We start from the raw sequence: 16,295 nt of genomic DNA, 5'->3' as shown, positions 1-16,295 counted from the left end.
TCATGCCCCACTGTTCATCGCCTTCTACTCACAAAAATAACCATTCACCATCGTCCCCTTGCCTTTATCTTTGAGACAATTTTAGATATAATTTGACAAATTGCCTTGGATCTCCTGGGTTCTAAACTTCTGACCAACCTCCTGTATGAAAGTTTTCGATGGTCTCACTGACGTACAACTCATCTGAATAAAACCATTCCTGCCATTAACGTCTTCTTCGGCTCTTCAAAATATTCACTCACCTTTTTAAGAGGGCATCTCCCAGTAAAAAAAATCCGTTAAGGACTAGTTTTCATTCATTCCTGTCTTTTCGAGCGTAGATTAATTCCCATCTTTATCCCTGCGGCCATCCTACATAAAGGTGCCACATTTGCTATAATAACCTGTGGCCCGCAAATATTAAAAAATGCCTTCTGTCAGAGCCCCCGCATGCTCCTGACGCCATCTGCAATGGAGTTCGATACGGGAATTTATCCACCTTTAATCCGCTCAAAGGTCTAACGCCTTCTTATTCTAATGAAAACGTGTACCGTCGTAAAAATAGTGTGCTGTAACTTGCGGTCAAATTGGATGACATTCAGTGAATAGATTCTTGAGTCAACTTTCAACAATATTTCAATATTAAGCTGATAGAAATTAACAATCATATTAATGTTCCATCATACCCGTACTCTGTCTTGTTTCAAGAACTCTCCCCTTCCCACCCCCCCCCCCGCCCCCCACCCGCCGATCAACACGACCTACCACCTGTATCTCCTCCTGAGTCCACGGTAGGTTGGATTAACAAACTCTGATGTTCCGACTTGCATTATACTACTCGTTGCATTTCAGATTAAGAGCCGAGGCAAAACATCAGCCATTATGTTAATTCTGACAACGCAGACTCGAGGGAGCTGGTGACCTTATCTTGCTCCTCTCTGTTATATCCGATATTGACCACGAAACACGTTTCTTATTGAGCGTCAACGTCTTCAACACGTTCTTTCAGCATTTCCCGCTGTCCCTTTTGACGCCCTATCCCTTGTCATCTTTTTCTGCCCCTTCCCTCTTCATTCTGCAACTGATAACGTTTTTTTTTTCCAGGTGAACTCTTTGTACGATGACGATGTTACTGTATCCACAGATGCCGGAGGAACAACTGAACATTGTACTATTTTCCAATTTGGTTCATTCTCTTGTATATGGAATTTGCGAATAGCAGTTTTTTTTTTACCCACAGAACACATTGGAGAACAACCGCGTGTATTGAGTTACAAAGAGGCCAGAGTTCTAGAAGGCATAAGGCATCTTTGGTCTTCGCTCCCTGAGACTGTTGTGTTAATAACTCCAACGTAATCAAACTTCACAGATATCCAAGCTAACAAAATAGTGGTTAACAAAAGTACCGAGGTGCGAGAGCGTTAAATCCTTTGAGACTGGATTCAAGAAAAAATGAGAACTGAAACATTCTCCATTCCACCTGAAAACACGCCGATAATAATTACACTGAGGTTTTGAGAAGGTTTTACTGATTGAATGTATGCTCCAGAGTTGCTTGCCCCTATCACAGTTCTTTTTATTGGTATCCTATTTTTTTAATTTCATCAGTCACTTTCCCTGTCATACATCTCCATCGCTCTCTCTGTATAGCTCACTATTTTTTCCTGATCAGTTTAACTATCGCGTGTTTCAAATTATTGATTATGAAAGTCACTGCAAATGTTTAACGCCTTGAATACCATACAAATACCCACTCCTTCCAGTGAGCCACTTTGAATATCAAACTGCAACCCAGCTGACCTGGAGATCATTGCAGTTCTGTGCTCTGCAATGGTAAAGCTGGCTGGAGGGAGACGTTTCGAATTCACCCAAACGCGAATTGCCCAGCTGATTCATGCCAACTGCAATCTTCGGGAGGATTCATAATGCTAATAAATGAGATGAATCAGAAACAACGATTTCACCGCCAATGAATCGACACACATTCAAGCTGAACTGAAGTATCCAGAGCCGTAGGACAACCAGGACTGGAAGTCAAATTTCCTGACCCTTGTCAGGCAGATGAAAAGGGAATATCTCCCCTTTACCTGATTGGGATACCCGGTCCTTCATTAGGAAATGTTCCCAACAATCTCTTCTGTAGCAACCTTTGGTATTGGTATTGGTTTATTATTGTCACTTGTACCGAGGTACAGTGAAAAACGTGTCTGACAAACCGATCTTACAGGTCAATTCATTACGCCGTGCAGTTACATTGAGTTAGTACAGAGTCCATTGATGTAGTACAGGTAAAAAAAAACAATAACAGTACAAACTAAAGTGTCACAGCTGTAGAGAAAGTGCAGTGCAAAAAGGTGCAAGGTCACAACAAGGTACATCATGAGGTCATGAGGTCATAGGTCGTAGTCCATCTCATTGTATAAGGGAACTGTTCAATAGTCTTACTACTGTGGGGTAGAAGCTGTCCTTAAGTCTGGTGGTACGTGCCCTCAGGCTCCTATATCTTCTACCTGATGGAAGAGGAGAGAAGAGAGAATGTCCCGGGTGGGTGGGGTCTTTGATTATGCTGGCTGCTACACCAAGACAACGAGAGGTAAAAACAGAGTCCAAGGAGGGGAGACTGGTGTCCGTAATGCGCTGGGCTGTTGTCACAACTCTCTGCAGCTCTCGCCGCTTGCGCTCAAGCGGGTGGCGTTGTCTGAGAGATTACTGAGGGAACATCAGTGACAGGATCGTTGAGATGAGGTCGAGAAACAACCCTCTTCTTTTCAATGAGAAGTATTCTCAGCTGCCGTTTGCTCCTATACGAGTACATTGAAGGACATTGTTTTGTGCGATAACACGTCCAGGGACCAGTGAAACCAGAAATATTTTTTACAGTGATCCCCTGTCCAAGGCACAGTAGCGCAGTAAATAGAGCCTCTGTCTCAAAACGACGGCGATCCTGGATCAATCCCGATCTCTTCGCAGTCTGTCTGTATAATTTGTACCGTGTCCCGGTGACGGCAGAGGTTTCCCCGGTGCTGCTGTTTTTTCCCCACACGCCAAGGATGTAGGGGTTGAATTAAACTTTGACGACGCCACATTGGCCACGATAAATGATGCTGACAGTGTTGATAATTGGTAGAATCTGCGGGTGCGGGGTGTGCGTAGGCGGGCTGATGAGGCTCTGTACGTTGAAGATAAACCGTTACAGCACAGTAACAGGCCTTTCGGCCTATCATGTGTCGACCATGAAGCCAAATTAAATTAACCCCTTCTGAATGCACAAGGTCGATGTGCCTTCATTCCCTGACTGTTCACGTGCCTGACGTAGTCCATCATTCTCTCAACGCTGCACATTTTCTACAGGTCGTGGCTCCGGGTATTTCATGTGCCCAGTTTTTCGTTGCAGTATCATGTGTACTTCATTTTCTGCGTGTAACAGTAAATTTTAGCATGCGTCTGTTTGCCTTCGTTGGCTTGATCTGTTGAGATATATGTTCGTCTCTATCCTTGCTGAATGTTAAAGCTATCATAAATCCATGAAATTACTTGAGCATAATGCTGAATCCCGACTGTACCGTGCTTAACGCTTCTGTAAGATGTACGTGTTCTTACCATACAACACAGCCTTCCTGCAGTACATGCAATGTGCTTGCTCTAGCGATGTGTGCCCTGCCGTACACTGCTGATTCCGTGAAGTACAGCACGGCTTCTTGGTGGTGTTGAACTCAATGCTAACAGTGCAGATCAGTCCTATGGTTGTGAATGTGCCTGCTGTTTGCTTGTAGCATGGACTCTGAGATAAATTCGTCGTCTTTTTGAGCATGACTAGCTTTAGTAAATATGCGCATCCTTGCAGGATTATCTGGGGGTGCGACAGTCTGCAGGGTCGTGATTGCAATAATTTGTTTCACAATAAACAGTTGCTTCCGCAGACAACGCCTTGGCTTCTACCCAAGAAAATGGACCTGTGTACTTCAATGCAATTCTGTAACTGTGTCATTATAGTGCAGGGATAGATGCAGTAAATATTGGTCATTTAATGAACGTGGGTAGCAAGGGTCTGCGTTTCGGCATTATAACCGTAGTCAGAATGGTCACGGTTGTGAGGAGGGGAATTGATATGTCGCATGCTGCACTGACAGCCGTCTTTAATACATTGCCCTGTAATCTTGTCTGCACACATATCAGTGTTAAACCAGTACTCGTATCTGTCCCTGTGACACTGGGCCTCTCCCTAAACACGCAGCAGTGTTAAACCAGTGTCCTGCTGACACTGGGTATGGGTATGTCCCGCACTGTGACCTTACAGTGCAGCACTAAGACTTATTCTCCTTTAGACGCGGATCAAATCCTTGCAACTGCAGCAACAGCTACATTTCTGCACGAGAATGGTGAGAGGGTCGGTCTGTGTCCCTGGCTTCAGTCAGACTGCGCAGAAATCAGTGATGTTCATTCCTGATTCAGCATGAGTGACCTCGAACAGCGTGGGAGTGTGCGGTTCATTCTGTACCTGTCAGTCTCTGGTACAGTGTGAGAGTGTGGGGTTTATTCTGTACCTATCAGTCTTTGGAACAGGATGAGAATGTGGGGTTCATTCTTTAAGCCGATGGCTCATTTGCCAATGGTGGAAATTCATATTTAATTCCATGTTTGGAATTGTTTCTCTCGCTCATTGTTTCCATATTCACCGTTCCAGTCCCCACATTTTACAGAAGGAATGTCCGGGATTCCTGCTGTTTTGTCTTGTAGCAGCTGCACTGCATTTGTAATGGGACTGTTTTAACGCCCCAGGTATTGATACTGGATTATTGTCTGTAAGTATATGGGAATTTGTGTTTCGGTTACAACACGAACTAGGCCATCGGGGGCTCTTAATATTTAAGCACATGTGAAGAGTGTCTTATTGTGAATTAACCTGGCCTGTATTATATTAGGGAAATGACATTTCAGCGAATCAATATGACACAGTTTATGAAGGAATCGGTAAAATATGTCTGTCTCATTAAAACACCGACAGTACCAACATTACAACACGCTCCAAACTTATCACTGTTGTGAAATATTGCGGCATTGTGCTTGCCTCTGCAAGGTACCAATACTCTCACCATTGAGCTGATAAACTTATTGCCTGTTCAACACACTTCCCCTGTCTCACTGTGATGAAGCCGATGTGCACGGAAATGCCTGGTTGTGTGGTTGTATCCCTCTGCATTGCATTTGCTGGAATCAGCCGCCCTTCTGTTGTTCTGTCACTGACAGGCAGCGACGGGAATATTGGTGTCTGATTAATGGAATAATGTCGCCATCTAAAGACCGGATTTATTCATGTCATTTACCAAGAGGTAGGACCGGCTCCGCGAACACTGAGACATCCCTCATTGCCCTGAGGAGTCAGTTCCACAGCGGGTAACCACTGCAATCCCCACATTCCGGGCCGACAGTATGGAATCAGTATTCATATACGACCCATTACGTTCGGCTCCGTAAATCCAGTCTTTTCCAAATTGACTCTACGCCCTCTCTCTGCCTTTCCGCTGGTCCACGGATCAGTTTCCACCGCTCGATTCAGGAACAAATTGGAAATATCACCGATCCCGTCACATTGCTGCGCTGGATTCGATTCTGCTCAGTAATTCCTCCTCTTGTTTTTTTTTTCTCTTCCAGTGAACTTGGTGGTGATTGTGATCCTGTCCCGAGGGAAGTGCAGTCTCTCCAGATGTATCACTCGTTACCTGGTGGGAATGGCAGCGGCCGATCTCATAGTTGTTATCTCTGACCCCCTGCTGAGGACTGCACGGATTTATATTCCACGATCATTCCTCCGCATCACTCCCATGTGCAGTCTCGCTAGTTGGCTGGTTTTTGCGAGCACCGCGGTCTCTGTCTGGCTGACGGTCGGTTTCACCTTCGATCTATTTGTAGCAATCTGTTGTGAGAAGCTGAACACAATCTATTGCACCGAGAGAACGGCGGCTGTGGTTATCGGGACGGTAAGTGCAATGGGCTGTTCATGGTGTCCCCTGGTACCTCACGTTTGAACAGTCATGCATATTTGCTAATGTTCCCTGGGATTGTGTTCATCAACAAATCTACTACACTTCCCTTGCATAGAAGGTATTCGTCTTATTTCACCTCATTTTGACCCCATGTCCCGTTCTTTCTGATTTTGCTGCTCAATGTTCTGACAGACGGACGGATTTTAGTGGCCAGCAGAGTCCGCAGGGGGCTCCGGGTGCGCAGCAATGGAGATAATTACAAGGACCCGGAGATGGAGAACCAAAGGAAATCCATCGTTTTACTCTTCAGTATAACCAACAGTTTCGTCTTCGTGTGCGCGCCTCGGGTTGGCTATGAAATTTATGCTCGAATTACCGATCTCCGCCGTTACTATTCTCTCAATGGCCCTCGGTTCATTACAGACCGCACTGCATCCATGCTGCAGTTACTCAGTACCTGCACCAACACATGCATTTTTGTCCTGACCCAGAGAAAATTCCTAGAGGAGCTGAAGAACGCGATGAGTTACCTGAGTTTGAAAAATTGTATTGAAAAGGTCGGGGTGATTTCCGTCAGTAAAGCGAATGCAATATGATCAATTACATCCCGAAACACATTTTTCTGGCAAAAATTTGGAAAATCCCAGGGAATTAACTCGCCAAAAAGGCGAAAGCTCTCGGCATTCAATGGTGAATTACACAGTGGTTCGAAAACCTGTTCAGTGACAAAGGCAATGTAATGTTTAACGGCCGTCCTGGTCATAAGGCTGTTTCCGAAATGTTTCTACGAGGTTCGTTACACATAGAATTATGCAATTTGAAACTGCTCATGGCAGGCAGCAGACAATTCATATCATGGTCTTCGTGTGGATCGATAAAGAAACTGCAAGCCTCACTTCACCTTCGAGAATAAGGTTGTCGCCCGGTGAGTCAGTTCCCTTCAAGTTCATTTCTAATTCCTCCTGAGTGTGTTTCGGGTTTCGTCCTCTCTCACCCCATAACCCCATTCTGTCCTTTGGATGAAAACGGATCCTTGTCTTCCCTCAGCTCCTTCCGGCATTTACATAAATGCTGTCCCTTTGGTTTGTGATTCCTTCGCTGAAAGAGGCTGAGACATTTCCTCTCTATCGATCCCTGCTCATTCCAAACACGTCAGCTTCAACGAAACTGGCGAACTTGTCCAATTTATTCGTCTAATTGTAATCTTGAAATTCTGTCACCGTCCTCAATAAACTCATTTGTATCCTCTGCAATGCAACCACATCTTTCCAGTAGCGTGGCAATCGGAAATGTGTAGAGCACTCAAACTGCCGTGTTACTCGAGTTGTTTACTGCTCCAGCATAACCTCCCTGCTCCAAGGTTCACTGTCTCAGTTGATGAAGGAAAGCGCCCGCTCTGCCTTATTGAACACGTCACTGAGCAATGTTGCTCCCGGTAAAGATCTGCACACTCCGATCTCCCTTTGGGTTCCTCCACACCATTCAATGTTTTGGCTCATATGTGCAGTTCTTTGGCTTGTTGCTCCTTCTTATGTCATTACCTCGGACTCAAGCATTTTAAAAGTTTTAATTTGTCATTTTTCTGCCAATTTTGTGTGTATTCTTGCAGTCTAAACCTTTCAACAGCTTGGCCAGCGTGGTGCCATCGGCAAACTCCTTTATCACGCCTAACATTTACACTTGTCAGGAGCGTACATTGCAAAAGGAAAAGGATGGGGTGGAGCACACAGGGAGCGACCTTCCATGACATCACCCCCGTTCACAAGTAAACTTTGCTTCGCCACTCTAATTGATATAGGTCGCGTGGGATTTTGCATTATCACCTCTCTGCAAGGTGGAACCTGTGAAATCAGAATCTTCGTCCGTTCACACTTTGCTGCCCTCCCCATTGTCAAGGCTCCGGATCCATTTTATTATTATTAATGGAAGGAAATCAGTGAGAGATGTTGAACGTCAAAGTACATTTACCAGCTGCTCTGAAATTTTGGTAACCGTTAATTCGCCAACTATTCGATCCCGATAGAGAGAACTTTCCCATCTAACACAGTTCAGACTGGGTAGGCTGTGCTTATTTTCTTTGTAGCGGAGGACCTGGCAGAGGTGTGAAAAATCATAAGCGACATAGCTACGCTGGACGAGAGGAAACTTCTCCGTGTAACAAACGCACTTTAAACGAGAAGTCATAATTTTAAGTTACGGTTTAGGATTTATAGAGATGTGAGACTTTTTTAAACTCAGACGGTGGTGGATTCTGGAATGCAGTGTTGAGTAGGCAGTGAAGGCAGAGTCTCTCAGAGAATTCCACGAGTATTTTGTCGATCACTTGATTCACCAAGGCATAGGAGGTTTGGGAAGTATTGCGATAAAGAGGAATTAGTGGAGACAGACACTCGATTGTCCGCATAGACATGGTGGGCCCAGCGTTCTGATGCTGCTCCAAGTGTCTCCAGGGCTTTATGACTTTCAGATAAGCAGAGTAACGTGGGAAATCAGTGAACTGCGGAGCCGCACGGAATGTCCAGCAGGTCAGTCCGTGCTGGCGGAGAGAGGGAAACTGAGTGAATGTGCAGGTGGGCAACCTGCAGCAGAACCGGTCAGTTCTGTTACCCGACGTTCTCCAATTCTATATTGAGTCTAAAAGGCTGTAAATCTTCCCGAAATAAGATGAGCTGTTCCTCAAGAGTGGGAGTGAGATGGAGGATTGAACTTGCAGGGTACTATAACTTTAGGTTTGCCCCGCCGACTGCACGTCATTTGTCCTTTTGTTTCCTCAGAACTGCCCGGTTCTCAAAGAACTGGACAGATTTGTTATCCAAAGTTGCTGAATTATATTTTATGTTCTGATATCCGTTACGTGCAAACTTGGATCCAAACCTTAATTCTCCGGGAAAGATTCATACCGGTGGCTCATCAACAGCAGAAATCGCGCAGAAGATCCTGAACAGAGCTCAGCAATGGTGCAATCGTCAATACCATATATTTCCAATCCAATGCACCACTCTGGGACATTGTTTTCAACCTCAGTTTACAGAGAAGTGTGAAGATTATCGCAGTGTCTCTGTGTTCCAGAGATACAGCAACAATCCGAGTGTCACTGCGAGATCTAAAACATATATAATGAAACTCACTCTGACGTAAGGTACCACTGACTGTCACACTGACCGAGAGAAAACAGAGCGCCGGAATCTGGTTGGACTCAGAATCAGTGCCACATCCTCAGACTGAACCGGTGACTGAGAGACCCTGAATGACGTCATCACTCGTGTACGGCACCAGCTGGGAAGATATGATCTCCCCCGCACAATACTATGCTAACTGTCCCTAATAAATGCATGTTTTTTCCAGATGTGTCGATCCTATCCCTGCGAGTCATCCCTAATAATTTTCCTATCACAGAAATGAGGTTCAGTGGCCTGTAATTTGCCGGATTGTCCCTATTGCCCTTCGAACACAAATGGACAACATTGGCTTTTCTGCGGTCATCCAAGAGCTGGTTTGTAGTGAAAGAGGATATAAAGGACTCTGGCAAGGTCCCAGCCATATCCTCTCCCGTTTCTTTCAAGAACTTCGACAGATCCCACCAAACCTTAGGGACTTATCGACCTTAATGTCCCCAGCTCCTTCCTCATACCGATGTAATTAGCCTTTCTACAATTTAGCACTTTGCACGGGAGTCGAGCCTTATTCTTATCCATGACAACCTGAAAACTTATGTTCACTCTTCCAAAAATACGTCCCCATTGAATGTCCGATCACCTGGTTGGACACACTTCCCAACACTAGGTCCAGCATGGCCCCTTCTCTTGTTGTATTATCTGCACGTTGTGCGAAGAAATCCTCCTGGATCGATCTGACAAATTCTGCCCCAACTAAGTTTCTGTTACCGTGAGAACTCCAGTCATTATTTGTCACCTAAATTCACCTGCTTCGACAACTCTATTTCGTTTACGTCTTTCTACGATCTGCCTTCGAATCCGTTCCTCTATCTCCCGCTGGCTCCCATCATAATGATTGTACATTTCCTATTCCTGAGCGGTACCCACATTGCCTCACTGGATGAGTCCTCCGCCAAGATGTCCAAGAATGCCTCAGTGCCACGGGGACATTCTCCAGATCAGTAGTGCAACTCCCCCACCTCTTTTAGGTCCTCTGTCTCTCCCGCGTGAAACACCTGAAACCTGAACAGCCACACAGCCCATCTCTCACCCAGGTCTCTGCAGTGGATACAAAATAGAGTCCTTGAGTCATCCGGAGATGCAGCACGGAAACAGTTCCTTCGGTCCATCGACTCCGTTCCGCCCATCAGGCACCCCTTTACACTGGCCCCATTTTGTTCTGCCATAATTCCTATCAACCCCACCCCCGCCCCAGTTTCCAGCACTCATCCACACACTTCACAGCGGTCAAGTAACCTACCAAACCTCATATTTGTGGGATGTGGAAGGAGAGCGAAGCAACGGGGTTAAAACCCACACTCTCACAGGGATAACGTGCAAATTCCTCACAGACAGCACGCAAGGTCATTCAGGAACACTGACAGTTTATTCTGGTGCTGTGAGGCAGCAGCATTGTCAGCTGTGCACCGTGCTGCCGTTCGAACAGCTGCGACACATAAGGGTTACCGTTGAACCTTTCCATGTTTCGGACTGACCATAGGATACAGATGCAGATACAGTTGTGTGTACTAATGCAGACCCTAAATTCATCTGAATTACGCGAAATAATACTGGCGTTGAAATAAATACACGTCAAATCATCAGCCCCAACGTGTTTATTAATCCGTCCCTCCACGTCCTTCCTATCAGACTTCCTTGACCCAGCATGTATTTTACCTCAACAGCTCCACTTGCTGACCGACTATTCTTATTCCTTCCTCTGTGACAGCTCGTTTAAAGCGCCCCACCATGGAGATACTTACGAGAGCAGCTAGTGTTAGATTGCATGCTGTGATTTTACTTCAGCCTGAAAGGCATGTTTTTTTATTTTTTCTTTGAAAAGTGTCGTGGGGTGGGGAGTTAGGTGGATTTCAATCTCAGTGCGAAGAAGTACTTCCAGAGAGCATCGTAAAATGATCTGTCGGTAGTCTTCATGTTATTCCTATCTTGCACAAGCGGTTAACAAGACAGGTCTACAAGCCGGAATATTGTCTGTAATTACCCCCTTAATCACCTCGGTTATACCACTGTGGGCGTAATTCTCAGATGAACACCATCTTCATTTACACATTTTCCTCAAACTTTAGCCTGTTATGTTTCATTTTTTCTTTTTGTTGCGCTGATCAGAACTGGGACTTGGGGTGTTAATGGATGGGGGTGATTGATGGGTAGGGGCGAGTTCTCGCAGATGTTATTGAAGAATTCCTGCCCGGTTGTGCTGCAGCCCATTTAAAATAAGGACATCGTTTTCAGTAGCAGCATCATTTTATCAACCGTTACCACCACCACATTGTGATTTATGTCCTTGGTTCCGGAATCTCTCTTCAAGGACACAGCTGATCACACATCAGAACCTGGGGACATGGGAGCCCCTTTCCGCTGGAACCTGGGCGCGCAGCTTGTTGGTGTGACTCAGATGATCGCAAGGTAACTCCTGCTGTGAGCCACCGATTACATCAACAAGAACGACAAAACAACGACTTGTAGAAAACACTCAGCATTTACACATAGGCATTTGGTCCCTCCCCAAATTCAGCACCCCTCCGATAGATCCTCAGCAATTAGAACTATTGGCAGCCCATTGTGCTCATTCATTTCAATGCTCCCACGGTCGGCTTTCTGCTGAGCGGAATATTGCACGCTGGTATTGCCCAGTCACCGACAGATCCATTGCGGATCCCAGCAAAGAGATTTTCTCCCAAATTTTTAATCACATATATTTTGCTAATTTAAATATAAATTTAAACAGTTTTCAATCGCTGTACAGGATTCTCCTACAAAAGACAAGTTAATACGTTTCACAAATTTCACTTAGGGGACATCCAGCATTTCATATCTTGGTAAGTATTACCTGTGTGAAGTTATATTCATCTCAGAAGGAAAGGGGTCGTCGACTTAACATTTCGGTAGGGTTTTGCTCTTTAATGTTCTGGTTTTTTTTATTCATTCATCGTTAGCACCTCGCATACCGAATTTCACAATTAAAAGGGAAGTGGACTGGACATGTTAAAACAGAAATGATGCCATTGAACGACCGCGCACACCCAATACTGGGTAGTAGCCGACGGCAGGTATCTGTATTGCAATAGTTGTGATGCATGAATGTTGCCGCTGAATCTCCCAGAGATTCGGCCTATCCTAAGAACTGTAACGGCAATAGAATGGAATGTAAACCGGATTGTGCTCAGTTCTTGTCGCCTCATTACGGGAAGGGTGTGCAAGCTTTAGAGAGGGTGCAGAGGAGATTTACCAGGATGCTGCCTGGATTGGACACCATGTTTTATGAGGATCGGTTGAGTAAGCTGGGGCTTTTCTCTTCATAGAGAAGGATGAAAGGTCACTTGATAGTAGTGCACAAAATGAAAAGAAGCATATTAAGTGGACAGTCAGAGACTTCTTCCCAGGGAGGAAATGGCTAACACAAGGGGTGGCATAGTTTGAAGGTGATTTGAGGAAGATATAAGGGAGATATCAGAGGTAAGTTTTTTACACAGAGTGCTAGGTGAGTAGAACGCACTGCCAGCAGAGGTTGTGGGGGCAGATACACTAAGGACATTTAAGAGACTCTTAGATAGCCACATCAATGATAGAGAAATGGAGGGCTATGTAGGAGGGAATGGTTAGATAGAATGTGGAGCAGGATAAACTGTCGGCACAACATCTTGGACCGATGGGCCTGTACTGTACTGCAATGTTCCATGAAGAATAGTCTCGGATACGCGTCTTACGACGCGAGGTGGGTCATTGGGGAACTGCTGGGCCCCAGCTCAAAAAGCAAGAATGAAGACATCTCAGGACCGACCGGAAGCCAACTCTAATACCGAAAGCCTGCATTTTCATCGCTTAAAGAATTGTCCTTCAATTCTTTCCTGAAGTTGGTTTGAGTCACTGCGTAAATGAAGGTGTTGATGCACGAACTGAGGAGCTGAAGCATGTTTGTACCTTTCTAAACAAGAAACAGCGGATCATCAAAATTGAAACCGGTGAAATAAGAATGGCCGATAATTCTGACGTATAAGAAATGCACAACGTAGGTTATCCACAGCAGTAGGAAACTGGCGGATATGACGAACAACAAAATGATGAACTTCCTGCGTTTTGCCATTTCGGGGTCTCTGTGCTTCTCGCCATTCCTGTTACGGCGAAGGCCCTTGTGGACTCTGCTGGCTGCCAGAACGTGCCAGACTGTCAGAACATTGAGCAGCGGAATCAGAAAGAAAGAGAAGCACGGGGTCAAAACGCGATCCAGCCAGTCATAGGACTTCCACGCAGGCGACGTGCAGTAGCTTAACTTGATTTCACAAAACCAGGACACACTGCCGAGAATATACAAGGGCTGGTATGTAAAGTAAAATGGGAAGTTTTTCAAAGTGGTCAGGGCAGAGACAACAGCTGTAACTGTCGTTTTCTCGGTGCAGTATCTTCTTTTCATCTCCAGGCAGCAAATGGCTACTAATCAATCAAGGTGAAAGCGACCGTAAGCCAAACCGAACAATCCCTGTTGGCGTAGATCAGCACCGAGCCGACACTGCAGGCGGGGGTGGTGGAGAGAAAACTATCGATGAAATAGGTCCCGGCTATTCGATTCAATATCACGGCGGTGACGATGACCAGGAGATCCATCATCGCCATGCTCACTAGGTAGGACGTGATACATTTGGAGAGGCCGCATCTTCCTCCAGACAAGATCACAATTGCTGCCAATTTCGCTGTTTAACAAAAGAAAACAAACAATGCATTGAAGAAAGCCCAAAGAAACTCGCAATGCCTGCAGCAATTGAGAAAAATGTTCTATGAAAATTACACCTTGTTATTTCAACAAATCAACTGTGATGCTTTGGAGTCACAAGCATTGGACTCGGTCAAGAAAACCTGTCAATGTCAGCATGAACTGTGATCTGCCAGCGGCGCTTTCACCAATTTAATGTGGGGCATTTACAGGGCATTCCTGCCTCTAACGTTTTACATGTTAGCATATGTCACAAGATGTGTAAATAAAACGTTTTAATGTTTCAAACATGTCAGCTAATAGTGGCTTAAAAGAAAAAGTTTGCCGGAACTGCAATTTGTCCTTGAGTCTAACACCGAAGTATTAGTCATTACAACGTCCGGTAATTCTACTTTGTCAAATTAATTCAATGTCACCCGTGTACTGCCGTCCTCCGGTACAATTCCAAACCGACAAATATGAAATATAATTTCACTATCTACACGGCAGCAACATATAATACCCCACGGTGCAATATGTGGGTAAATAAAGGCGCATAATTAGACCAAAGCAAAATATTTTATACCACCATCTCATAGTGCAAGTCATAATTAATATGTCGCAATGTTATCATATCGAACAACGTAATACAACTTGGCATGATGCGATATGTCACACATATCGCGGATTGATTATTTTTATTCATATCCGGTATAATATCTGTTAAACGAAATAATGCATCGAAATGTAGCCCATACCCCTAACTGTCGTGCAAAGACCGCAATGCGGCATTCATAATGCACTTTTATTTTCATTTATATGCTTAAATGCTTGAAACTGTCTTGAAAAGAACAGTTACAGCATTAAAGAATTCGAATAACATAGGAAGACTTCCAAAAACTGAGTTATTCAAATTATGAAATTAGATATATTGGTATTTAATACCCTTGCCAAAGTTTCTTTTCAGCGGTGTACATGTGCTATATTTCCTTCTCAGCACAGAGAAGTAAGACAACATTTTCTTACTAGTGCACTATAAACTGGTAGTCGCTTACATCTGTTGACTATTAATCATTACACTGCAACGTTACGCTAAATTTAAGATACAATACTTTATCGCATAACATCATACGGCAAATGTATTATAATTAAATAAGTTTCTATAATATATAAAGCGGTAAGAAATGTTAGTGATTATAATGAACAGAAAATTCCCTGTCAAATTTTGTTGATAGTTTTAAGCTGAATGTCAGGAAGTTTTCACTAAAAGACTCATCAGCTGAGTAAATCATGTTTACATGTGACTGCAATGAACAAAAGGACTCGCTGTCAGTTATGAATTGTTTCTCTATTGTTTTACCGTGAATTTTCATTCTGTATTGTTTTACCGTGTGCTACTTCAATGCACCGTGTAATGAATTGATCTATATGAACGGTATGCAAGACACGAGATTTGCAAGCTGTCTTGCCAGGTGCTGGATAACATTGACGGACCTCGTTGAAATATATTACTGTCAATTAGAGGTGCAAAACTTATATTTTATCCCGCTAGAATGGGGAACATTAAAATAAACTGAAATGTTGTCCCTCATGCTGCTGCGCCGTTGAAGAAGAGCAGTTCGCTTTGCTCCACCCGCATGCACTACCCCACATCCTTTGATTGCTTTAACACGCGAGTCTCTATAAAACATTGACCATTAAACAGCAACACATTGCTTTTAGACAGGGTTTGCCCCACCAGGAACTTAACATCTTACTTGGAACACCAATGACTGCAAGAAAAGGGAAGTAGACAGCGTACAACAGACCGCTTGCTGAGCCATGCATTTTCCATGAGAAATGATGACGAATCTATTCAGTCCGTGGAAAATCCAATAGATTCTATACTTTGATGTTTGGGAATCTCTAGTGGGGCAATTACGAGCATATTAGTGACAGTGCTCTTAACAAATAAATTGTGTAATGCAGAGACATTTTAGTGCTACTAATCAACAATGGAACTCTGGAACACAAACAGCAGATAACGAACCACGTAGGTAACGAACCACGGAGAACGAACCTGTGATTGAGAGCAATATATTTCAACGATGTTCGTCAATGTTATTCGTGGCATAACTGACAGAGATCCTATTTGTCGCACCACGTAGACGCCACGACCAAGAAAGCTCACCAGCGCCTCTACTTCCTCAGGAGCCTAACGAAAGTTAGCATACCCCTTTGACACTCACCAACTTTTATGGCGGGACCATAGAAAACATCTTTTCTGGATATATCGTGGCTTGCTATGGTAATTGCTCTGCATGGGATCGCAATTAACTGCATACAGTGTGAGCACAGCTCAGCACATCACGGAAACCAGTTTTCCCTCCATGAACCCCTTCTTTACTTCTCGCTGCCTCGGTAAAGCAGCCAGCTTAATCGAAGACCCCAATCACCCGGGACATACTCTCTTCTCCCCCTCCCATCCGG

Source organism: Pristis pectinata, chromosome 29 (assembly GCF_009764475.1).
Source record: "Pristis pectinata isolate sPriPec2 chromosome 29, sPriPec2.1.pri, whole genome shotgun sequence".
In the NCBI taxonomy this organism is placed as follows: Eukaryota; Metazoa; Chordata; class Chondrichthyes; order Rhinopristiformes; family Pristidae; genus Pristis; species Pristis pectinata.
Note: the sequence above shows the minus strand (reverse complement) of the source record.